Genomic DNA, 26,912 nt, shown 5'->3' on the forward strand with positions numbered 1-26,912 from the left:
GAATGCCCAATCTTAATGAATGGGAAATTGCATATCAGAATGTTAGAGGACTTAGAACAAAATCAGTTGAATTCTTTGATAATCTTATTAATACTCAGTATGACATAATCTGTCTAACAGAAACTTGGTTCAACGAAAGATGTATCAATGCTCATTATTTCACCGATAATTATTCTATTTTTAGAACTGATAGGGATCCGCTACTCTCATCAATGGAACGTGGTGGCGGAGTGTTGATCGCAGTGAACAAACATAAATTCCCTTCTGTTCAGCTAATTCAATTATATGACTATCGTGGAGTAGAAGCCGTATGGATTAATATTAAAATTGCCTTTAATAAGTACTTAACATTGGGTAATATTTATCTTCCTCCAACTACATCACCTAATCTATTCACATTGTATTTTGAAGCTCTTGAACAAAAACTCGTTAATTCTCATGATAATGTGATTATCTTAGGTGACTTCAATGTACCTGGGATAGATTGGAAAGGAAATCACTATTTCAATATTGCCCGTGCACATGTCAGATCCAAGGCTCAGTGCCTGCTTGATTTCATATCTAATTTGGATTTATTTCAGCACAACCTAATACAATCTTCCAATAATCTTCTAGATCTTTGTATTTCTAATCTATCCCATTGTGTGGTTGAAAAAGCTGTTGAATCTCTGGTCAAAGAGGATATCTATCATCCTACCCTACTTATTAAACTACTTATTGAGGCGACCTCACACAATTTTACTCCAGATTCTATTTTCAGAAACTACAAAGCTGGTGATTACTTAAGCCTTTATAACTCTCTAAAAACCCACAATTGGGATGAATATTATAACACCACTGATGTAGATGCTCTTGTAGATCAACTTACATCTTGTATCTGTGATAAAATCAATACTCACATTCCATTATCCACACGTAAGGCCTCTAAACATCCTTATTGGTTCTCTGGTGAATTAATTCATGCCTTAAAATCTAAAAAACACTTTCATAAACTCTATAAAAGAAACAATAATACTCAGTATTACCTTCTTTTCTCTAAATATAGAGCAATAGTTAAAAATCTTATTAAGCGTGATAAAACTAATTGGAATCGTAGTATCAATAATAAGGTTAAGAATAACCCTAAAAAATTCTGGAGATATGTCAATGTTATGAAAAATGGTTATAGTGAATCCCATTCTCTTAATGTCAATGGTGATATCTGTAATGATCCTGGTATTCTTTCTAATGTCTTTGCTAAGTACTTTGCTAGTGTATATGTACCATCCACCAACCACCCTCGTATCATTGATCCCGATATTATTCACGATTCAATTCCTGTATCATTCTTATCAGAAAGCCAGGTCTTATGGGGAATTAAATCATTAAAACCAACTATGTCTACTGGTCCTGACGGTATACCAAATTTCATTATTAAAGGCTGCTCTTTTATTCTAATGCCTCTATTGTTGCATCTATTTAATACAAGTCTAAAATCACAAGTATTTCCCACTAAATGGAAAATAGCTAAGGTTATTCCCATACATAAAAAGGGTAGTAAACTCAGTGTATTTAATTATAGGCCTATATCATTATTAAATGGCTTTACTAAAATCTTTGAAAAAATAATATTTAAACATATTAACTTTCCAATAAACAACAGATTAGCTCCTAATCAGCATGGCTTTAGAAATAGTATGACAACTTCTACTAATCTTCTCTCATTTATTAATCCTATATACAATAAAGTTACAACAAGGGGGCAGGTTGATGCATGTTATTTTGATCTGGCTAAAGCCTTTGATACTGTCAATCACTCCATTTTACTAGCTAAACTTTCTAACTTCGGTCTCTGTAATAATTATATAACCTGGTTTACTAGTTACCTTAAAGATAGATGTTTCTTTGTTTCACTTAATAAAAAAACTTCTACTTTATATCATGCTACTTCTGGTGTGCCTCAAGGGGGTACTTTATCTCCCTTATTATTCAATATTTATATCAATGATATTTTTAAAGTTCTTCATCATACTACTGGTTTTCTGTTTGCTGATGATCTTAAAATATCCAGAGAAATTTCCTCCTTAAATGACTGTCTGCTTCTTCAATCTGATATTACTGAAATCGATAATTGGTGCAAAATGAATTTAGTTTCACTTAACAAAGATAAAACAAAAATTATTTCTTTCACAAGGAAAATTCATCCAGTTAAATATGATTATTTTCTTGACAACTCAAAAATTTCCAAATCTCTTAGTATAAAAGATCTTGGTGTTATTCTTGATTCCAAACTATTCTTTCATCAACATGTTAATTCTTTAGTATCCTTTTCCCGTAGAACCTTATATTTAATAAATTATATAACTTACTATGCATCTAATATTGAATCCATTCTTACTCTTTATTTGTCCTTAGTTAGAAGTAAACTCGAATATTGCTCAGTTATCTGGAACAGTATTAACACCACCGACAGTGACAAAATTGAATCCATACAAAATAAATTTTTCAAAATAATTAGTTCTAGACACCATCAATTACCCAAATTAGAATCTCTTTCAAATCGTCGCATCCATCTGGATGCCCTGTTTGTGTTTAAGTGCTATAGTTCAAAAATTAATTGCTTATACTTACTTGATAACTCTGGTATTCGAGTCCCGCAGTTCAAAAGCCGCCTTCGATCCCTATTATGTTCCTTACACAATAATAATGATTTAATTTACAGACTTATCTCAAATTTCAATAAATATGAAAATTTTATTAAAAACTTCAAATTTTAATTTTTATGATTACCCTAATATTCTGAGTAATTTTATAATCCTGTTTATTCTTCCAATTTTAGATCAATTAGTTAAAATTATCTCAGTTGCTGTTTTGTTTTGTTTTGTTTGTTATTGTGTCGTCCTTTATTTTCCTGTGTAGGTTGTATTTATTCGCTTGTATGTGTCGTCTTTTATTATCCTGTTTATGTTGTATTTATTCGCTTGTATGTGTCGTGTTTGTATTACTTGTTCTGTGCACACCTCTAAAGCTTCGGCTGTTGGTGTGCATGTCACAAATTTTAATAAATAAATAATAAATAAATAATAAATAAAATTGTTTGCATGCTTAATACATATTTAGTATTGTAAATTAATTTTCAATAAATATTTCACAGAAATCATCATGTATGTGAAAGGAAAAATTATGAACACCCTTATACTTAGGTAGTGTTTTGTAAAAATTTCCATATTTATTTTATAAAGTTGTCAATCACCTTATCTCTCTAATTCCACATTAAACAATTACAATATATTGTAATTAAGTTTTGTTTGTTGCAGGCATATGGAGAAATGAACACTAGCTTTCCATCAACTGCAGTGGATACCATGTGTAAATTAGCAAGGATTTATTACTAGTGCAGTGTCTTATTTAATAACATTGTATTTATAATAAAATTTTAAGATGCCTATTTGAATAAAAATGTTTATCAAAATATTTTAATGTGTGGTTTAACAATGTCATTATTCACCAGCAAAAATGTCACAATTAACTCTCTGATGCTCTCAGTGAAAGAAACTTGTAAAATAGGTACACTTTAGTTACAGATTTGTTTATGGTGACATGCTGTAAAGTGGATGAAGAAAAGGGGACAGTGAATAGATTTCTCTTAGCATTAATGCAGATCTTGAATTTCATTAATGAGAGTCATATTCCAAACAGATTTGCTATTTACCTAGTTTACATTCGAAGGGGAAATCAGCTGGCAAATATTGAGATAACTTCTTATAACTTCTTCTAAAGAGGTTTAGACAAAGGTTGCCAGTCAAGCAGTTTATTTCCTTTTATTTATTAATATATATCACTATTATTCCATTACTATTGTCTATCAGGATGTATATAAAAGAGCTGTGGGAAATGGATCAAAGTATGGTAAAAAAAAATTAGCCACTAAACTTTATGTTTACTGTATTGATCAGTAGGTAATTTATTAAATGAATTTCCTTATGCAGTACAGTACAGTATGTTTTAATATAGAGTGCACTTTACACATAGAAATATAGTGGAACTGATACAAATTGTTACTTCATAAACAATTCAGATTCTTTTACAAAACTGGGTCTACAGGGGAACTCTGTTTGCAACAAGTTTAAAATATATGTTAGCCTTTACATCCCTAATGGCTGTAATTCCTTCGTTTACTAATCTCTTAATTTCTGTTACCAGGTCCCCATGTATCTCCTGGGAGAGTTGAGTGCAAATCGTTGAGTGGTTATGGTTCTCAGGGCTACTTACTTTATATAATAACGAAGGTAGCTTATCAAAGCTGTTTTATTTTTCATTAATGCTTTCAGTTTCTTCAGCATCTGAAATCAATGTCAATACATTAGTTTACATACAATGTGATAAACGAAAGCTGGAAGGAAAGAAAACAGAAATCATTCATTGCACATATGTAGTTGGTGTAAATAATAGATTTGGTGAATTCTGCTGCTGAAATATACTGTACACTAACTTCATAGACAAAGTGAATACATATTTACAACTGTGTATACAGTATATACACAACTTGCTAACCATCAAAAATCTCTTACGTTTCAATACAGATGTACAAAAGTGCATACCAATTTTTAATAATGCATCTGGATTTAATAGGTGAACAAGCGTACATCCAAGTAATATTTCAGTCAGCACTGTAAGTTCTAGGTTTGGAATCCAGGTAAGACATAGATAATAAAAAATTCCCTTTAGCATACAATGATCTACCTCATGAAACAAGAAATTATTAAAGTGTTGGAATTTTACAGTTCATATTAGACCTGTAATTTTTTCCATTTATTTTAATGAATAATTCTCTTTCCCAAATTAAATGACACACAGTAGACAGCTTAGTGTCGACAATTATCATGTAAATGTGTACTGTTAAGAGTAAAATTACCAGTAATTTCAATACCATTTTTCAAAGAAACCAGTGTTTAACTTTGATTGATGTTATCATTCTGAATACATTTTCTGTTCCATAATATAGTAATTATGACACAAAATTTAACTAAGAAATGTGATATTATTTGTAGGTAGGAACCATGAAGTTCACATATGTAGCTTACCTTAAAAAAAGCTGTAATTATATCATTGGCTTCATATAATTTTGATAATGTTATTTGTATACATGAAAATCTTATTTTAACATCTCAGTAATTTAAAATAGATGTTAGCCTGTGGGTTATATACTAAGCAAAGATGTATCAGGTATTTAACTTACAGCACGTTTCTTCCGCTCCGTGTTGGGTGCAGCAAATTCAGGGTACACTCTTATGCATTTCACATGCATCATTGCTGGACAATCGAGTTTTCTGGTGTTCTGTATCCAGAACTTCTTTTTGGTTCCGTGTGGGTGATCAGGCTTTAAAAAGCAAATCTTAATCTGTTATTTGTCAATTTTTCATGATTTGTGAATTATTATTTACATTTATACTGAAATACAAGAGCGTCGCCAGCCGATGGTCCAGAGGGGGGCAAATTGATATATGGAGCCATGCTTAAACAGCAGACTATAGCAGCGCGGATAGAATACTTGTAATGGAATAAATGAATTCATTCAAGTTTCGACGTGCGAGACTTGAAAATCAAGTGAGTGGACTTAGGACTTTGATTTCTTTGCATTTGGCTTTGGCTACATTTTTTTTAATCTCTAGAGGGGGTAACTGCACCTCCCTGCCCCCCCCCCCCCCCCTTGGTGACACCCTTGCTGAAATACCTTTATTCAATATGGTTAATTAAGTAACAATAAAAACATAAATAAGAGGGGTATCGTTAAACATCTGCACATTTAATACAACAAACTGCCATAGCAGCTAACCAGATGATATTAGAATTAGCTGGAAACAATCTTTATTGTCAACAACTGCTCATAATTAATTAAAACATATTGTATTACAGTTAAAAAAATATATTAAACTCATATTTTCATTTTTAAACTTCTTTTCTTTGGAAAAATAAAACTGGCCAAGATATAAATATACATTAGCTGGAATGCTTAGGTACACTTTAAAACCATAATTATAGAATTGTGCTATAAAACCAGCTAAAGAAACAATGAATGTACAAAAAGGAGCACAACTTACTAGTTGATCAGAAGTAGTCTTCGCACTGTAGTATTTGGGACCTTGTGAACACTGCAAGGTTGCCCTCTTTTCAACTGAAAATGGCTCCCCAAAATACTCAATTTGAATACCATTAACACCATCATGGTATTGAAAAAATAAGTTGTTTTTTTTCTCACTCCCTGTATCTGTAATATATTAATATAAATGATTAATTGTATTCCCCATGCACTATTATGACAAAATAAAACAATTATGCATATTGTGCATTGTAGATTATTTTTTATAAGCACCCGCTGTTATAATTTGTAGCCTCTTGGAGCACAGTAACAGGTCATGTTTGACTTGAATTTTGATGTGCTGTTGAATTTTTTTCATTATTCAACTTCTAAATTTTCTGGTTGACTGCAACATGCAGTGTAGTAGTTTACTGGTTTCACTTTATTTGTGAGCAATACTCTCCGTGCTCTCTTATCCTACGTCTCTTCACTTCTAGTAACCAACATTATCTATGTCAATAGACAGCTGACAATAAATACCATGCCCACAATACTATTTACTAAAGATGCGCAATGGATGGAGGATGCCCTAACAGTAATTATCGGAATAAGTGAAAAGGCAAAAAAAGTCAATTTCAAGAATTCTGGCTCTTCCATACTCAATAGTCGTTACCTGCTCATGAACTTTAAAGGTAATTTAATTATGGCCAAAAAAAGGGTAATTGGTTTGTAGTTTCTTCAGCAATGTGGTCATTCCACACATGTGTTACGCCTCTTGTCGTTAAGTGGTCATTTCACTTGCCTTCCCAGCAAATATATCTGGGTTCATTCTCAGCGGGATTAGAAATGGATATTTAGAAAGTGTGGAATGTAACAGACATTGTGGTGGTAGGTTGGTTTCTCAGGGTACTTCCATCAATCATCGATTCATTCAATCACTGCTCTATTGTTATTTAATCACTCGTACAGGTTTTGGGAACTTAGGGAAAAATAGTGTCTGCTAATTATAAGGGTCTAGCAATCATACCGAGCTCCACCTGAATGCAAATTTAACATTTTAATGTTGCCCTGCTTTGTTTTCTATAGAAGATTAATTTCAGTAGATTGCACTGCTCTTGATTTAAGTAAATAATATTTTTTCATTCTTTACTTTTATCGTAATAAATAAGCAGTACCGGTAATAATAAAAATCAAAGAAAAACTTTTGGTTATTTGTTCCTAATTTTTATCAAAATAAATAAGTACATATACAAATCTAAGAAAAAAATTAACAACCTTTTTTCTCTCCAGCTGATATCACCTATACAAAGTTTATTATATATAAAACTAAAATCACTAAAGTTACACAGGAGTATTTATTACCTGTTGAGACATGCACAGCACTGTCTCTAACAGAATATGAATAACCTTCAGTTTTCAGAAAATCGCAAAAGTTACTGTAGCTTGCTTCTGTATCTATATATCCAGAAATTGTCTGATTGTTTCCACTTACAGAGCAGTTTTGTAATTTTTGTTTTACCACCTCTAAAAACATTGTCATTGTTATAAATCTAAAGCCCGCTCTGTCATTGAAAGCCCGCGCTTTCCGTGTTACCGAAGTAACATGAGCGAGAGGCTAACTTCGGAGCTGTTCGGGCATGTCGAGAAATATCTGTGAACCTTCGGTTACCCTTCCATGTCACTAGCCGAAAATGGTTTAAACTCCGAAAGATCTAAACATATGCCAATCAAGTTATGTTTCCTAAATGATCTGGTTAGTGAAGGAAAGATAAAATTTAAGTACATTCCAACACATGAGAATTTGGCAGATTTGTTTACCAAGTCTTTAAATGGGGTAAAAACATCCATTTTTGTGGAAGCTCTTGGTTTAAGAAATAAGGTATTGTACCAGTAAAAAAAAAACCTGAATACTTGTATTGCAGATTAAAATGTGTTTTGATTGTTTAAGTGAGTTTAGTTCATAAGTGTGTGAATTGTCATTTTAATAACTGCCAAGGGGAAGTGTTGTGTGTTAAATATTGTTGTTTAAGTGTTTGTGGCAGTCATTTAAATTGGTATGTTTAGTTTTAAGGTTGGTAACATGTTAAAAACAATTGTTGCAATACATATTTTGTTGTAGTGTTGTTTTGACGCGACCATGTTTTAAGATGTGATGTGTGTAAAGAACTTTAGAAGAAGTAAAATTAGTGAATATCAAAGAATGTGTTCTTATTTACAGTATTCATTCCACGAAAGTGAAATTTTCTAACACACAGTTGTCAGGACCAAACAGGCTGAAAATTTATTTCGCTACCCTACAGACAGCAAACCAATTTGTTACCTCTGATAAAGTCAAGTCGCTTCAGGTCAAATGTATTATTCCCCAAGGCTTAATACAGCGGGAGGGACTGATATATGGAATCCCTTTGGACATGGCTATAGAAGATCTGATAGAAGGTATTGAGTCCCCTCAACGAGTCATTCATCTTGAGCGGTTAACTAAATATGTAGCTCCAGACACCAGAGTACCAATTAAACTAGTTAAAGTAATGTTTGAGGGACAAACTCTTTCAGAATATATTGCCATATTTAAAGAACGTTTCATCGTCAAACCTCGTGTTCAGTCCGTACTTCAATGTCATCGATGTCATCGCTTCGGACATACGATCAAGCTATTTTGATATAAGGCTTTATCATGTGCAATTTGTTCTCAGGATCACTCCTTAGATACATGCACCCATAAAGATCCACCACTATGTATCAACTGCCGGGGCAACCACCCCTCCACAGACAAGGTCAAGTGCCCTGCCTGGGAATTTGAGAGGGAAATAACACTGGTAATGGCCTATAATAATCTCCCGTATTCGGACGCGAAACAGCAGGTCCAACGTGCAACGGGTAGAATGTACCCATTACCTAAAGCCCGCATGGATCCTCCCAACATGCAAAGGCTCACCAACTTCCCCCCACTGACTCAGCCTTCACCAATAAGTCCACAGCACAATCCCACTTATGATCACTCCTACGCACAGGCAATACATTCGGGCTCCCCGACTCCACCCCTCAGACCCGATGGGTACAGGGTTTGCTATAAAGCAATACCACCAATCACGGATGTAACAGGTCAGCATTCTTTCAATCTACAACATTACTATTCTCAGTTTAGGCCCTACACGCCTGACATCACCACTGGTGTGGCACTGCCAGAGCCTCCAGATGGAGAACTATCATCTCCTGCTCCTACGATGAATACACGTCTTACTTCACATGATAACACTCAGGAAACTTCCTCATCTGACTTTGGGCCATGGCGCACTACTGCGGCTGCGGCCACGATCACGGCCGGCCGTACATGACCAATGTTATGCCCAATGTACATGCACCAACGCATACCAACGCCGTACCCCGACCAATCAGCTGTTGCTGCCCAAATGTGAAGGAGACAACGCGCACGGTACACAAAGCCAGTGCACGACCAGGTGTCGAACAGTGGTCACAGACTGTGTGTTGATGGGTGAAATGGATTTCCAAACAGAAAATTTTATTTTGCAAGTGAAACAGCGACCTGCGTTATGGGACCTAACGTCAGACGAGTACATGGACAGAAAGAAAAAGACGGCCATGTGGGAGGAAATAGCTATGATGTTTGGAGGCAGCGAATGCACCACTGCAAAAGAAAAAAGTGCGCTATGTAAGTACTGAATGTTTTTAATAACAAGTATGCAAAATTAAAAAAAAAAATATGTAGTTGTACACACAAGTTAAAGTTTGCACTGTATAGAGCTCCAAAAACAAAGATTAACTAATAGATATATTTAGTTATCATAAAAGATAGTTTTTATTGTTGTCTCTAATGACTAGACATGCAGTTTTGGGGTTTATTTGATAGCAAAATTCGTTGTTATTTACCCTTAAAAGTGGTGTTATTTTTTAAACAGTTTTAGCACTATAAATTTTAAAAATTAAGCTAAGCATACCTTGAAATTTTGGACACATTTTTGCATCGTACAGTTGCAATTTACAATCAAATTTACACATCACTTTTTACATACAGTAATTGAAAATATTTTGGTATCTAAACCAGCAAGAATAAATATGAAGTCTCTAAAATAGTGACGTAAACGCATGGGACAAAATCCTCAAACTTTAGCTCTCGAAAGCAAAAGTAGCCATGATACACAGATTAGCCTCACTTAAATTTGTCCTGCGGTCTGTTAGGACTGTGCTATATGAGGACAAAAATCGTTCACAGTCAATGTTTGCAGAAGGCATCCAGATGGCTTCAAGGCAGCTGGAAGCAAACAATGGCTGTGACAGCTTTACTACATTCAATGACTTCACTACGTCCACTGAATTGTCTGTTTCCATTTGTTTTGTAACAATGTCCTGAAGCTGACCAAAACCAGCTGTTAAATTCTTCAGTGCTTATGGAGTAGAGACTATGGACAGTTTTCAGTTTCTGCACCATTACTGGGTTTAATTTAGCAAGCAACAAACTTTCCTGACCAAAAATTTGAATTGCTTCAAATCTCTTTCTACTTGGGTCAGTTGTCATGAGAGAGTTCAGTTTGGAAAGCGCTTGTGTTGCTGTTCTTGTGATGGACACTTTAGCTTCATCAGCTTTAGCGGGGGGCATGTTAGACAAGGCTCTACTGGTTGCCTCAAAATAAATGCCATGAGTGATGTTTTCACATTTTTTTTTATATCTTGCATGTCCCCATATAGTGAATGGGCAGTTGGATACAAAGAACCTTCAAGTTTCTTTATTAGCTCTACAAGGCTCTTGGCATGCTCTTTCACAAAGACAGCTTGACAAAGAATGAGAGAAATGTCATTTTCTGTGAGTGAACACAGAAACTGAACCCCTGAATTTTGTGTTGCCTTTAGTTCATCTGTTTTGCAGAAATCAACAATGTCATGTATGTAGTCTGCTACATAAAAAATGCTGTTGAACCAGGAATACCATCTACTAACAACAGGAAGTGGGAACAATGGACGTTTATCTCCATGCTTTTCTTCAAGAAAGCTAGCATACAAGTGCCTTATTTTCCTGGTGTTGTTGAACACATTTTTTATTTTGCTCCTAGCATTGTTCAACTCAGGCAACTCTTTCACCCAGACATTGCCAACAAGGTTTAACTTATGTGCCCAGCACTGGACATGTGTTAACTGGTCTCCAAGGATTACTTTGAGAGTACTAACAGCCTTGGTCATATAACGAGCAGCATCGGTTACTACTGAGAGCTCATCACCATACTGTACATTGTACATTTTGAGTGAATCTAAAATTGCCCTCACACAGTTTGTGGCATTAGCAGCTTCAAGAAAGTGAACTCCTGCAACAAAGATTTCTGGTTTATCCTGTTGAAGATTCAGAATTCTAAATAAAACAACAAATACACACCTACCCATTTTATCTGTTGTTTCATCGCACAGTATATCAATTTTTTATTTGGCTATGTCCCCTACATATTTCTCACGGACTGTTCTCACAAGTGGCAGGTCTCCAGTACCTTTGATGTATTTGTTCAGCCATGCCCTGATATTAGGATCATCAAGCTTTTAAAGGGGTATATTTGTCTTTATAAAGGTCTCTGTTGTTTCCTTTATAAATTCCAACTTTTTGTCTTCTGAAACACTGAAGATATTGACGACTGGCGTTCAGACGTACTAGATGAGCCTTGCAATGAAGAGACATGCTTCTTGTGTTTTTCACTGCCTACATGTTTTTCACATAAGTCTTTCCTATTCCAAGAGACTGTGACATTGCAGTGATGATAAAAAAGTGTGGTTGAATCACTAGCATAAAGTCCGTGTTGAAAAAATTCAGAGGCTCGCTGTTTTGCTGTTACCGGCACCTTAGGCATTCTAATATGCCTAATGTTTTAGCTGAAGTTTAAATTGTACACCTTTAATTTGTTTCACAGACGTTGAAAACTATCTGTAACCAAATTCAACCCATTAAACTTTAACTTGCGCATAACAGAATGTTACGAATCGTCACTGTGTTTGCATTTTAAATTTGGTATTTGGTTAATAAACATGGACGCAATGGACAAACAACGCTTAGAGAAACAACCTGCTGTAAACTCCATGATAATCAACTGTCCAGGCGAGCCGAATATCAAAATACAGCAAAATCCTTTATTTGCATTTTTCATGGGGACAAAGTAAAAAAGTGTAAAAAGCGGGAAAGTGTAAATAAAGGGAAAAGTAAGAAATACGTTAAAGTTAATTAAAATACAGTCGCATCCTGCAGCGTTCAGAACAAATACGGACTACATTACACATACACATTGCACCACAGTAAAAATATTTAAAAGAAAAAGGGCAGAAAATTCATGGAAATTTACACTCAATAGCGTGCCGTACGCGGTCAGCTGCTGTTATGGCGCGGCGCAGCCGCCGGCTGGTTCTCTTTGTTCGCTGAGCTGCATAAGCACAGTATAATTCACCCAACACTCCGCCCAGACTCGTGACCTTCCATCAGCAGCCAGCCAATAGATGCGAGCTTAGCGGAAAAAAATATAAGCTCCATCTCCCGTGTACCAGTTTTGTCCAGTTCTAATACCAGTTTATTAGTATATACACACCAGTTTTCTCGCTGCTGTGACATGTTCAAGTTTACGTTCATCTTGATGTCTTGATAATAATAATTAATTATTTACGATCCCCAGAAATAAATGGCTAGTTTAAAAAATATGCGTCAACTGTACAATACTTCCGAAATCATAAAATACTTATAAAACAGTTACCAAGCCTCCGCTCATTTTATCTTGTGAAGTTTATGTCTCATACCAGTATTTCGGCTAAGTTGTGACATAAATACAATATCAGAACTTACAAGCAGCCTCGTAATATTCCCGACTTTCCCGTTACGTTTATACATTCGTGAGTTTACGTTTTTCCCTAGTACATTTTAGATTGTCTCCTGCTATAATTACTCGGACTTTTACACGCCTAGGCTAAAATTATTACATGTTTAGAAATAAAAGCAACTTTTTATGTTATACAATATGTATATTTTGCGATTTAAAATATCCATTGCCGACTATAAACGTTACATTTTTGATGATGTTTCTAGCTAATCTTATCTGTTCTTAAAGTACCCACAGTATTTTTTTATTTGAGCAAATATATTGTGTGTTAATTGATATGAAATATAAAAAAAATCTAAACACGGGGCTTACGACACTGCCTTCAGTGTCGATTTTTTTTACGTTTGATTAGATCAAGTGTTGTTTCTGCACGAATAGGATATAATTTCGATCAAAAATACATTAACATAATATATAGTCACGGCAGGTCGTGGCAACGGCAATTCATTTCCCGCGGCAGCGGTGGGAAAATGTCATTGGGGTTGGGGGGGGAGGGTTTTTTTTTTTTTGCCACAAATGGATGTAATTTGGTCTCGCTGGTTCGTACGTAGAATCGAGGTTTCACTGTATGTGATTAAAATATCGTCCAGAAACTCGACAGCGCTCGCAGCGCAAATAGAGCCAGTACAACTTCATCGCCATCTTGTAATGTTTTTGTTGTGGTTTTCGATATGAACGCAACCTTTGACGCATTTCACATGTTAATTCTCGGAGAATTCTTTTACAATTTAATTTACGATTGCACCGTGACGTAAATAGCGGGATGGATTAGATTTTTGAGACGTAATTCGCGTGAAAGTATTGTATTGGACTAAATGGGAACTAAACGAGACCCGAAGAATATATTGCAAATAACGGGAAAACGTAAATAATGGTTACGTAAATAAGGGGTTTCGTTGTATATCGAACATACACACGACTGCTAGCTCGCGAGCGCGATCACAACACCATTTTGTTAAAGATCGATACAATCTGTGCCAACAAACGACTTATTTCCGCAACAGAAAACTTGTGTGCTGTGTATTGTTCATCAACTTGCTATACACTGTGAGCGTAGTTATCTTTGGTTTTTTGTTGTTGTTGTTTCATGTTGGTTACTGTATTTACAAATTGAATTGCCGTGTTTGAGTGAGAAAAATGTTCTGACTGTTTGCCAAAAATTCAAGGATTTCGCGTTATTATCCAAAATGTGAGAAATTCACGTTATTCTTAAAAATATACTCAAATTCGTGTAAAAATTAGTTTTATCGCAATTGCGAATTATGCATGTCTCTACTAATGACACATCTCAAAGCTTTACATAAATGTTCGATTGGTCATAATGATCACAGTAATGAATTGACAGGTGTACTCAATAATGTAACCACAAAAAAATTAACGTAACTTCCAAGACACACAAATTTCATTCAAAAATTGTAAGCTTTGAAATAAAATAGTATTGGATTATTTAGAAAACTTGTATTAGTTAAAAAATAAATACAAAATGAACAGCACGGCTGTATTGATGATACTTTTAACTGTGTGCACGAGAGATTCGAAATAATTATGATGCTCCCTAATTTAAATATGTTTATCGATATACAACCAGTATACAGCAATTGTTTATGGTAATTAGCATTCGCAGGGATTTGACAATTATATTGCATCAATAATGTTGCATTAGTTATGTTGCATACACTTTTAATGTACATTATGTGAACAATTCTCAATAGAATTCTTATATGGCACTCAAATAGCCTTTATTACTGTTCGCAAGAAAGTCAAAGTAATATACCCATAAATAAAATAATAAACTAAGCAATAAATGTGCCAGTTGTTAGAAAAGCGTGTTTTTTTGCATGACAAACATAAATTTAAAAGGTTCAAACACATTCATTTTGCCACGGAACTGAACCTTCATTTACAAAATACTCTGCAAACACATTCCTAATGTTTGAACTGCATTTACGCCTGCGAACATGATGTGAGTCATCCAACGTAGACCATCCCTACTTCGGACATAGTTGTGCAAGATGCAACACATCTCCACAATGTCAATAGCAAAGTCGACATCAACATTTAGCGGCCTATGGAAAATTCTCCACTTATTTGCTAACATCCCAAATGAGCACTCAATGAAACGTCTAGCTTGACAATGACGGTAGTTAAACACTCTTTGTTTCATATCAAGTCCCGTGCCAACATAGGGACACATAATTCTGTGTGACTGCGCAAATGCATCATCGGCAACGAATACAAATGGTAAAGGTGTTACATTTATATCCGAAATCGGAACATCTTCAGGAATCTCCATGTCATTTGATAGTACTCTTTGATAGAAAACTGACTGATGGAAAATCAACGAATCCGCGCATTTTCCATATGCACCTACATCTATAAAGACAAATCGATAGCTGGAATCACAAATAGCCATCAAGACTAATGAAAAGTATTTCTTGTAGTTGAAATACATAGCTGCACTGTTCTCTGGTTTTACAATTCTAATATGTTTGTCATCGACCGCGCCGAGACAATGTGGAAAATGTGCCCTGCTTTCAAACTCTTCTGCTATGCGTAACCAGTCATTCTTGGTGGGTTCCGGGAAACATTCCTCTTTCAAGTGCAGCCAAATCGCTATACACACTCTTCTCACAAGTTCTCTGATTGTTGTAACGCCGAGACGGGAAGCATGATGCAAATCAACAAATGAATTACCAGATGCCAGGTACCTGAAAAATAATAGTGACCTGCATTAGTGTAATATAAGCACATTAATTTCTCTTGTACATGTAACCAGTGCTGTAGTCGAGGGTATGCATGTGTTACAGTACTTCCCTTGCCTGGCACATACCAACTTTTTTTGTCTTGTACACTACTTTTGCACGGTATAATTATTGACATGCATAACAAACATTTACACAAGAATACTCTATAATACACACACTTAGTGTGTTTAATCTGCTGCGAGATACAAAGATTCAGTCTATCTGTGTGAAACATATAATAATCAAATAACAGTTACATGGAAAACCTGCGTATACCCTACACTATAACCATATTATAGAATAATATACTCTGCTAAATGGTTTTGGGACTACAACACTGTATGTAACAGTAGTGTATCCAATAAAAAAGGAGCCGAAACGTAGGCTCACATTTTTGTATTCCGATGGATGGTGACATGGCGAGGAGCCAGAGGTAAAAGGACGGGGGAAGAAAGAGGTCCACGAGAAAACCAGTGGGCGAACGGCATCATCATGGCACAATTCCCGCACACATACCATAATCACATTTTTGTTTTACATTTGGTGTTACACGTGTTAACCACAGCACACGATAAATTATGGCGATTCTCTTATAGACAAATATTGCCCAAGTTATTATGTGCCCGTCACGAATTTCGAAATGGAAATTCACTGTCTCCATGTTCTTTTTTTCAGGCATTTCATTACAAAAGAAGTGGCACAATGTTAAAGATTCTTACAGTAGAGAAAAGCAAAGAATAAGTGGGAGTGAATCCGCTGCAGTAAGGAAAACCCCATATGTTTATTTCAATCTACTGTCATTCTTAAATACTACTAATCCACCTACAAACAGCCAGACATCATTATCGGACAATGCAGAGGACACGCCGAGAGGGACGTACGAGACGAGAGTTCTTGCAAAAAAAAGGAAGCAGCGTGACAAAGTTGGAGAAGAGTTAGTTAATGTTTTGAGACAATCAGTACAAGCCTGACATAAACATGACATCGACGTCTTACAGGATGAGGACAGACTGTTTTTGCTCTCTTTGGTTAGTAAATAAAAAAAATTCCGGACCACTTGAAATTGTCAGTAAAGAAGCAGATTTGTAGTATTATTGAAGAAAGTCAACAAGTAGCTAATGTATCTAACATTTCATTTACACATGGTTTATCTGTACATCGAAATACTTAAACCATTCAGTCAACCTTGACCACCCTTGTACACAACCCAGGGCCTTCTACTCACAATTATAGCTGTGTACTGTCTTCACAATCACATTTGGAAAGTACCAGTGTCCAACACGATGATGGCGATTTCAGCAGATCCCCATTGTACAGTTAGTATTGTTGTGTTTTAGAAGTAATGACTCTATTATTATTATTATTATTATTATTATATATAAACCTATAGAGATAATGGACAAATGCTATTGGACTACCAGACACTGTTTTGTTTTGTATGTAACTTTAAAAAGATCTGCATTCAATTTGTGTCTTAAATTACAGTATTTGTAAAATAAAAGTATACATAATATGACAACATTCTCTGACTTGCCTTGTAATCAAACTTACCTTAATGTTACAAGTAGTTTTTCTTCATTTCCGATGCACAGGCGCATCGTCGTATCTAAGCCTGTTATGCTGTCTGCTATTTTCCTTAACAATTCATCGAAACTTTTCAATGACATTCTCGTGTAATTCATGAACTTGTCTTCGTGCTCCCGCAGTTCACAAAAGAATGTTATGAACATGCCTTGACACCGGTCCGGCTGCCTCCCCGTCAAAGCTATCAAGTTTTTTGAGGGACGGGTCTCGGAGCTTGGGTTCGGCCAAGTGGCGGGAGGCAGGGACGTGTCCGTAGAGGTGATCCTTGGGCTGTTTAGGCCACCCAAGACGCCTTACACTACAAATGATACCCTCCGCTACGTGAAGCGTGTTTTTTTTATTCCGTATCAAAATTTACATTGTGCTATCCATCCCCCTGGCCGCGACTGTTCGGCGTTAGTGAGCTCTGCGCGTATATGGCGGTTCGGTGATGACCCCGGTTACAATGGTAAGAGGGGGAGTTTGATGAGAAACATAAGTGGCGAACGTTGCTGCTGTGATGGTGCTAGGCATGCGACGGCTGTTAAGACCTGTGCGGTGACCTCTCCGAGCTCCCGGTGAATACTGGGGACTTCGCGTAGCGCGGCGCTACAGCGGGCCTGATGATTGCGCGCCAAAAGCACAGCGCACAGGGAACAGACGCGGCCAAGTTTAGGACATATTCGCACGTTGAACAATTGCATTAATATGTAAAAACGTTTGACGAATTATTCATTCCATAGTTTATGTCTGTGGAGGAAAACATGTGCCCTTGAATGCTATAGTCCGGCGGAAGCACATTGCCACACCCGGCGGAGTGCTTCCGCCTATGTGGCCGGTAGTGGTGCTAGCTGCGGGTCGTTTGGTGCACACACACTCATTGCACCATGTTGCACGCGCGGGCATGTTCGTGGCACACGGCTTTGAGAGGCGTCGGAGAGGCATCGCGGCCTGTGCGACTAAGAGGCGCACTATCGGTGGGCGTCAGCCTTTCGTAGAACGAGTTTGTAGCATAGGATGTACCCAGTATCATCGCCTGTTGCTTTTCTTTTTGCAGTAATACAGGTAAATGGCTGCAACCACCTCTTCAACTTCCACTTTGTAAACTCGTGTGTGGCTGGCAGGAAACAATTTCTCCCAGCCGCATGTTCTGTCGTAGTGGTTGCGGCCACGACCAGGTCGTGGTCGTGGCCGCAGCCTCAGTAGTGCGCCATCGCCCTTAGCTCCACCACCGCACTCTACACGCTTACGTCTTATCATGGATAAACTCAAATCACTGGTAGATACAATTGAAATCATGATAGCTACAGCAAAAAGAGAAAATGATTACGCATTTGACAAAGAAAGCCTCATCGCAGCTTCTGTTCAGGTGCTAGTTTAAACATGCTTCTCAAACAACCATTCTCGATTCTTCAGTGGAATGCACAATCTATTTCAGCTAACAGATTCTCCCTGCTCAATTTTCTCTCTACAACCTCATGTGACACAGTCCTTCTTACAGAAACTCTCTTAAATTTGGGTCATCATATTACATTTGAAGGCTATAACTTATACCTCTCAAAAAAATTGGATAGAGGTACGGCAATTCTGGTCACTAGAAAATATCCCACAGGGTTCGTAGAGTCCTTGAATTAAGGTAAGGGGATTGCAAGGCCTTGAAAAGTCCTTGAATTGAGACGTTTGAGTTAACTTGACATGAAATCGTGGGTACTACAAATATCTGGCTACCGGCGTACGACCCTAAACGGAATGACGAAGCAATAAATGTGTGGTACTATGGTACGAATAAACTATAACTATAGTTATAGTGCAACCATATTTTAATTGTACCATAGTATGTGTAGATATACGTTTAATATCGTATGGCTGCCGGAGCGCGTGTTCCGAGCGTTATCAAACATCTCCGAAGGTTGAGAAATTGCTCGTTTCGCCAACTTTACAGTGTAAAATATTCCGCCGAAATGGTTTATTCAGTAACTGCCACCTAAATATTGTACATTAACTCTGATAAGATTTACATAACCAGTAAACTACTTCATCATCGTCACGAATGTATTAATTCGTTTTTCGTGTTGGTCCGTTTCTTTGCGGGCGGCAGTTGGCGTGTGCTGGCTACAGAAGAAAATGACACTGTTTTCATTCGGACTCAGCTGTGATTGTAACTATAGTGTCTGCAACAACTACTTGGCACTATGCAGTTTTGTGTAGTTTAATTTTGTGGTAGTGGAGTTTGTTTTTTCGGTGTGTAATTTGTGTAGACCATAACTAGGGTTAATTTAGGTCTACTAAGTTTAATGTTTGTATCAAAATGCCCGGCAATTGTGTTTTCAATGATTGTGGCTCCAGAATCCCAGTTTTAATAAGTGGCTGGGAAAAGTTGAAAACAAAAATAAAGCTAGGTGTAATGTGTGTGAAACTTATTTTGATGTTAGCAAAATGCTTGTGTCTGCTTTAACAAGCCACATGAATGGGAAAAAACACTCCAATTGTGCAAGTTTAAAAGTCTTGTTTAGGAATCCAGTACTTTTATGGTAGATCCAAGTCCCAACAAGGTTCATCTTCCATGGTGGCTGATACTGAAGTGAACATTAGGCCTACACCTCAAGAAAACCAGAAACTTACTCCCTTCTTCTCGAGCCTTGATTCATTGAAATCTGAAGTTATGTGGGTCCTGAAAGTATGCTGTAGCCACTATTCGTATAAGTCATGTGAAGATATTTCACAAATTTTCAAACATATGTTTAGTGACAGTAGCATTGCCCAGAGCTTTTCACTAGGAGAAACTAAGTGTGCTTACCTTTGTTGTTTTGGCATTGCTCCATATTTTCAATCTCTACTTATGGAAACCCTTCGGGATTAAGAAACTTATGTTTTGCTTTTTGATGAAAGTATGAACAGGAAACTGCAGAAGAAACATGTTCACGGGGTTAGGAGCAAAAGCTCCTGACATGCAGTTTGGCGGCCACGCAGCAGAGATAAGCAGAATTTTTCGACAACACCAGTCGTATGCCCAGGCAGTAGTGGACTTTGTCATTGCTAACATCGCGTCACCGGTGGCGACAGTATCTAAAGTATGCACCGCGGCATTGATGATACTCCAGTTTTCAGGTATGGTAAGCATCCAAACAGCGTATCATTACTCGAAAAACCCTAGCACATGGGCAATTTGCCTGCCCAGCGTCTTTGAGGACTCTCGACGTCTCGTCAGTGACTACGAAAAAATCAAGATGGCACTCAAAGATCGCTTTCCGTTTATGCGACTGTTAGGACTCCCGGGAAGTGAGGAACTAGTGGCTGCGAGATACCCTCACGTCGTCTACGCCGGGTATCTCGCGAAACGAAAACGGGAGAAATCTTATGAGCAAGTAATCGTAACTACCCCTGAGGACTCAGACCTCATCAAAGCGTATTCCGAGCGTGAAATTGGCAAGGGAGCCGTAACCATCACCCCTGCTCACTTCGAGGTCCTTAGGACTATTGGGTTCAAGAGGAAGATGCTCGAAACACAGCACATAACGATAGAGGGTGAAGGGGATGCACCCCATGTTCGTTACTGGGAAGGTGATAAGGTCAGATCGTCTTACATACATTCCGAATTTTTAGAACACTCTACTGCTCAAGAAATGTTCACCTCCTATAAAAAGATGTATTCAGATGTTGGTATCCCAAGCAGTTCTTTGTTACAGCTGTCCATGGATGGCCCAAACGTAAATGGGAAATTTTATGACCTTGTGTGTGATCAGCTGAAGAGAGATTCCAATGTTTCAGTGATTCATACAGGAAACATACAGGATTCATACAGTTAGCTTGGTTGATGCATGTGAGGATGCTGTAACTAAATCTGATGTGATTTGTGCTTTAAGAATATTTTCTCACAGGTCATCAAATTTTCTTTTGTTACTTCACCAAAACTTCCAGCTTCAGCTAGTTGTAGGGTTTGCTAGAGTTTGCGAAGTTTGCCATAAATAACATGAGAGAATGGGTACGAAGACCCTTCCAACAATTTTATAAGGTCAACTAAATCTCTCCCGATTTCTTTAACAAACACAGCTTGGATATTTACAATTTTGATATGATCTTTTGAAGATTGTGTTAAGAACTCAACGCCAGAATTACTCACTGATGCAACTTCTTCCATTTTCATGAATTCAACAATGTCAATGAAATAGTCAGCAATGTATGCAACTGATTCATACCAGGATGACCAACCTGTCAACACTGGAATAGGAAAAAGGGGAGTGTTCTTGCCAGGATACTTCTCATCTAGGAACTGCTTGTAGAGATATTTCCTTTTCCTTGTGTTCAGAAATGCTAACTTCACCTTAGATGTTGCATTTTGAAGTTCTGGCAAGTGCTTTCCAAGTACATTCATCACCAAATTTCATTTGTGTGCCCAACACTGAACAACTACAACATGGTCCGCCATGATATTTGTGAGTGTACCAAAGCACCTGACCATATACCTGGCAGAATAAGAAGTTAATGCTAAAACATTATCAAAAATTATGTCAAATTTCTTGAGTGTATCAAGAACAGCTCTTTGCATCTGCTGTTTCAAGTTCATGAATATCAGCCACGACAGTTTCAATGGAGTCGGAAGCTTCAATTATCTTAAAAAGAATAACAAATATACAGCTACCTCGTTTGTCGGTAGTCTCGTCACACAGCACAGCAACTTGCTTCCCGAAAAGTTTGGCTTTCATGTTTTCCTCCCTCTCAGTTCTAATTGCCGGAAGGTATTTCTCACGCAACACTTTTGTGCATGGAATATCACCTGCTCCTGTAAGAAATTAAAGGGTTGCATGTTATGGCCAACTTTTAAATATATACTTTTATGAAATAATGTGGATACATACACCGGGATAATTTATTTTATCACAATTTAAATAAGTAGTAAAAGAAGAAATAACTACCTACCTTCTATGAATTCGTTCATGAACTTCTTCATATGTTCATTTTCCAGTTTCTCTAGTGGAATGTTGGCTTTCACAAATGTTTGTCAAACTTTTACCCAAATGCTCCACAGTTTTTTCCCTAATTTATACACTATTTAAACACGTTGCTATAGATGTTTGCAACTTAAATTTTCTTTTTTTTCGGCTGCCAATGCCACATGCTTAGCCGACTTTAGGTGTTTGTCAATGGAATCTTTTCTTTCCCATGAAACTTTACAGTTGCAAAATTTGCACATCACTGTGCTATTGTCAGTACAATAAAACCCATGTTTCTGATACTGATATGCTCTGTCTCGAGCACTCAAAGTATTATTCAGCATTTTCAAACTCAAGACAGAAATATGTTGCAACATACTACATACAGGCTGTTACGAAAACAATCAACTAAACTTGGCGCGTGAATAAATATCAGCAGTGGTATGCCACTACGTTGGGAACGCTGTCCTGGCTCGTGACGTCAACAACAGATGCTGGCTGCATGATAGTCACGCATGCCCGCACACTCCCAGTCTCGCTGCGCAGACTAATTTCGTACCTGCAAAATCATTATTTGCTTATTCTTATGCTATTTACGAAGTTACACAAAATAAACAACTACGGTTAGATAAATTCGTTAGCCGCTAACATATGTGTTTAGCTTTACACAAAACAAAACTTCTCACAGTCTGGGAAATGTATGATCTTCGTTAAGGAAGCATTTGCTTACAGGAGAAGTTAGTAGAAGCTATGTTGGCTAATTTGGACAAACCAGGTTTTTTTTTTTTTACATTTTACCGTATATGACGCAACTTGGATAAATACAAGATATTAGGTTACTCTTTTGCTTTGATGTAACATTTTATACACTTTTCGCAAAGTACAATAAACACGTTCTCATATCCGGCCAAGTGTGCACAGTAGTTTAGAATTCGGCATCATATTATTTTTATTTTTCATAGAATGCGAAAGTTAGTTTGCTTGCATTCAATAAATACGGTATTGGCATAATGGAGTGGAGGAACACGGGGTTGCCACTTGAACAAACCCTGGCGCACAAATGAGAAGAAACTTAGTGCGAACTATGCCCGAGATCAATTTTGAGCATCAAAACCATACACGAACATGGCTTATGTAAAAATACAAGACTTGGGTTAAAGGTTACTTTAACCTTGCGCGAGTATTAGTGATCTGCAAATAATGGTACTTTTCGGGGATATATTCGCAGTGTAATATAGAAATGTTGTGGTTTTCGCGAATGTACTTTTCGCGTTTTCATGCGAAATTAGCAAAATTTGCAATCGCGAAAAATTCCAGGCCCTCATCATGGAAAGTTAAATTTTTGATTGGTCCCCACTTGCTGACACAGGATACTCTGCTGTTGTTACAGTTTAATTTTTAACATGTTAAAACGTAGTGTTCCTGAGCATCAGGTTAGCTAACCAAATGAAATTTTGACAAAAGTTATTGTGTAGGTTAAAATGTTCATAAGTTAATTGTGAATAATAAGAATGTTACAAAGATATTGGGAGTGATATTTCAAATCTTTTACTGTCTTTTCTCTCATCCTCTTTGTTTCACACATTTCTCTTTTCTGGCACAAATGACTTTGTGGAATGAATTGTACTTTTAAAAGCATAGTATGTAGAAAGTTCTCATTTATTTTTCAGGAGGCAATTCACCAAAGTTAAAGAGAAGGCACGCAACTGCATTACTGATCAACACAGAAGCAGAGAAAGTGCAGGAGCTGAACAGCATTGCGACCTGCGTAACATAAAATTGCTGATAGTAACATTGCCCTCGCAAAATTAGTGGAATCTGCAGCAATAATTTTGATGCAGGGACTGTCAAATGTCGCTGATGCGATACGAGGGGATTAGTCTTAACTTGAAATAGTCATGTACATATTTTTTGAAAAAAATACAATGATGTAATAAATTGATTTTCATGAATAAATACCACTCTAATACATAATATTTGTATTGTATTATTAAGTATATAGAAGGATGATAATAAAAACTCTTGGCTACATAGGCTGAGAAGTGCAATGAGTAAGATAATCATAAGTTGCTTTACATAACATTTATCAACTGTTGCATACACAGGCAAGAATATCCTTCAACACAAAACAAAAAAAAATTCTTTTAGTACATAAAATACAACCAAATTACATTAAGTTTAAAACAATTACTATATATACATACACAATGAGGAAAATTATAATTGTTTTAGCTGAATTTGAAACAGGAAAACTATTTTCACTAAAATATCACAAATTATGCACTTCCTGCTTATAATAGTAATAATGTTTGCTTTCTAAAATTTAAGAACAAATTTTTCTTTCATTTAACTATTAGAATGCTTGCTTCCAACTGAAGTTAAAACCAACAATAGCACCTACTTTCCACCTTATTGTTTTGTTACCAACTACTTAACACCATCGATAAAGATAGTTCAATTGTATATATGTATTGCTGATGTCAAATTTATTCATTTGTAGAGTGAAATTTAAAAAACCTGATCAAGTGGTGAAGGAATTGGTATCTGGCATTACCACTCTTAACTCTAGCATTGACTGACATACTGTGCAGAAATGTTACAGAGTTTAACAAAAGAAAAAGTGTAACGCAAGAAATTTGTTTACCTAGCTTGTCAAGTCCCATTAATAAAATTTTAAAATACTGATTAGTTTAAAATTGTTAATTCCTGCTTAAGATTTACTTTGTCCCTCTTTAATTACAAGAAAAGGTGAGCACTGAATCAACAAACTTTCAAGTATGAGTCAAAAGCGCTAATCAGATCTGTGCCGATACAAATTGGCGGAAGCAGATTTTTCTGATTAGTTGACTCAGCATTTCTGCTTATTCACATTAGGCTTGTTGATTTTCAATGAATATCACTGAAAAATTTAAGAGTCTGTCATAACCAAAAGAACAAGTACCCTTTTCATTTTTCATAGTACTGCATACTTAAAACTTGCATAATTTCTTAGTAACTTGCTCTAGCCATGCATAGTAAACTAATATATATAACCAAACCGTTGTGGTTAAGTTAGATAGGGACATAAATTTTATTAATTTTTTTAGGGCATGGCTGCCAACAATCGAAAAATGCTTGAACTACAAAGAAATGATGTAACAGCATGACAGATCTTTTTTATTATCCCGTAAAAAACATTTTAAAATAGAATTTAAAAATTATGGAAAATTAAAACCCTCACATAATTTAAATGACTTTCACAGTTTCCTGCGCGCAAAGCAGTCTCATGAAACACCTTACCGAATAAGATTTTTGGATAGTGAATTTTTGCTGCAGAAACTGTTGATTTGGTATTGGAATTACTCTTATGGCATTGTTAACATTTACAAGTCTCGCAATCTTGCACATTTTATATTCTTTTTTCAACTTTGTATTTTGGGAATTAATATACTTTTCCATAGTTACATATTAAATTTTCATACTTTATATAATTGTGTTTTTAATAAAATTTTCCAGCATCCTTTTGCAATTTAATGTTAAGCTAAGCAACTAATGGGTTGGCAAGAAATAATGAAAAGGTGTTAAAAAATAAATGAGTTAAATAAAACAGAAGTTATTTTTCATTAATTGTAAACTGAAGACAGGATGTTTATTTTGTGACTAAACTAAACACAATTTTGTAGAATGATAATGTATGGCTATGTAAGCATTCACTTGTTTTTGTATTCATATTACTTCTGGTATGAGAAAAGAAATCCCATCTTAGGTAATTTTTTTGTTGAACTTTGTTTATTCAAACCTAAAATGTAAAGAAGTTATTGCATGCTTGCTGTTACCTCTCACATAGCAGAATAGCAGAGTTTCTTTATATTATTACAATTTTTTTGTTGTTCCTGTCTCAACCACTACTCTAGCATATTTACAATACAGACATAATTCACTAACATATTAAGCGATTCCTAGTTGAGTTTATTATAGTGTCTTTACAGAATGGTATGAGAATCCACAAGTAGTTTTCCGCCTGAGGCAGGGTCCACATGGATGGAATCGGCTGCCCTGCCCGAGGAACAATCTGTCAAACCGGCCAGCCTGAGGAATGAGACAGATGAGATGGGGTGTGGAGGGGTAACGTGGTTATCCCTGAGAAAAGCCTGTCTGGTTTCCTACTTAGTAAACCAGGTTTGAACCCGCCTGGGTCGACTCAACCACCAATTTAGGAAAAATTAATAAATAGTTAAAATTTATAAAAAAATAATCAGTCCAGCGGAATGAATAAAGGTGTTGGTACAATAGTGACATTTATCAGAATTAAAATATTTAGCGAAAATTTGGTAAAATTATCAGATGGCGGCTTTTTCGTAAATAAAATAATAAAATTAGGGAAATACTTTGTACACGGATTTTCTAAATTCTGACTGCTTTTTGAGTAATCACAGTTTATAGGTTACACTACAATACCTGTGCATTGATACTGCCAGTGTGGGTCTCTGTTTTTTGTTTACGAGAACTTTAGTCAATATAGGTACTACATTCATAATCAAAGTAGTTAATATTTACAATGTATTGCAATTATAATGAAATTTTAATGTTTCTACTAAAGAAGTTTCTCTATTTACCCTGCAAACAATGTTTCTTAATTCCTACTGGTTTCTCAGAAATTTTCTCTAGTAGTTCACATTTGATAGCCTATGCAGTAAAGCAGCAGCCACCACGTTGTGCTTTAATTGCATTGGTGATCGTGTTTTTTTTCATATACAAACGTTTATATTTTTTATTTGGA

At 36.1% G+C, this 26,912-nt stretch overlaps 1 long non-coding RNA gene across 1 annotated transcript; it reads right to left on the reverse strand.

The window, feature by feature from the left end:
- Nucleotides 1-1,798: 1,798 nt before the first annotated feature.
- Nucleotides 1,799-26,912, reverse strand: LOC134536626 (uncharacterized). The gene is made up of 3 exons (XR_010075826.1): nt 21,862-26,912; nt 6,081-6,247; nt 1,799-5,359 (listed from the first exon to the last, which is right to left on the reverse strand). It is a non-coding gene; the product is annotated as an uncharacterized LOC134536626 (long non-coding RNA).

This window comes from Bacillus rossius, chromosome 11 (genome assembly GCF_032445375.1).
Source record: "Bacillus rossius redtenbacheri isolate Brsri chromosome 11, Brsri_v3, whole genome shotgun sequence".
In the NCBI taxonomy this organism is placed as follows: domain Eukaryota; kingdom Metazoa; phylum Arthropoda; class Insecta; order Phasmatodea; family Bacillidae; genus Bacillus; species Bacillus rossius.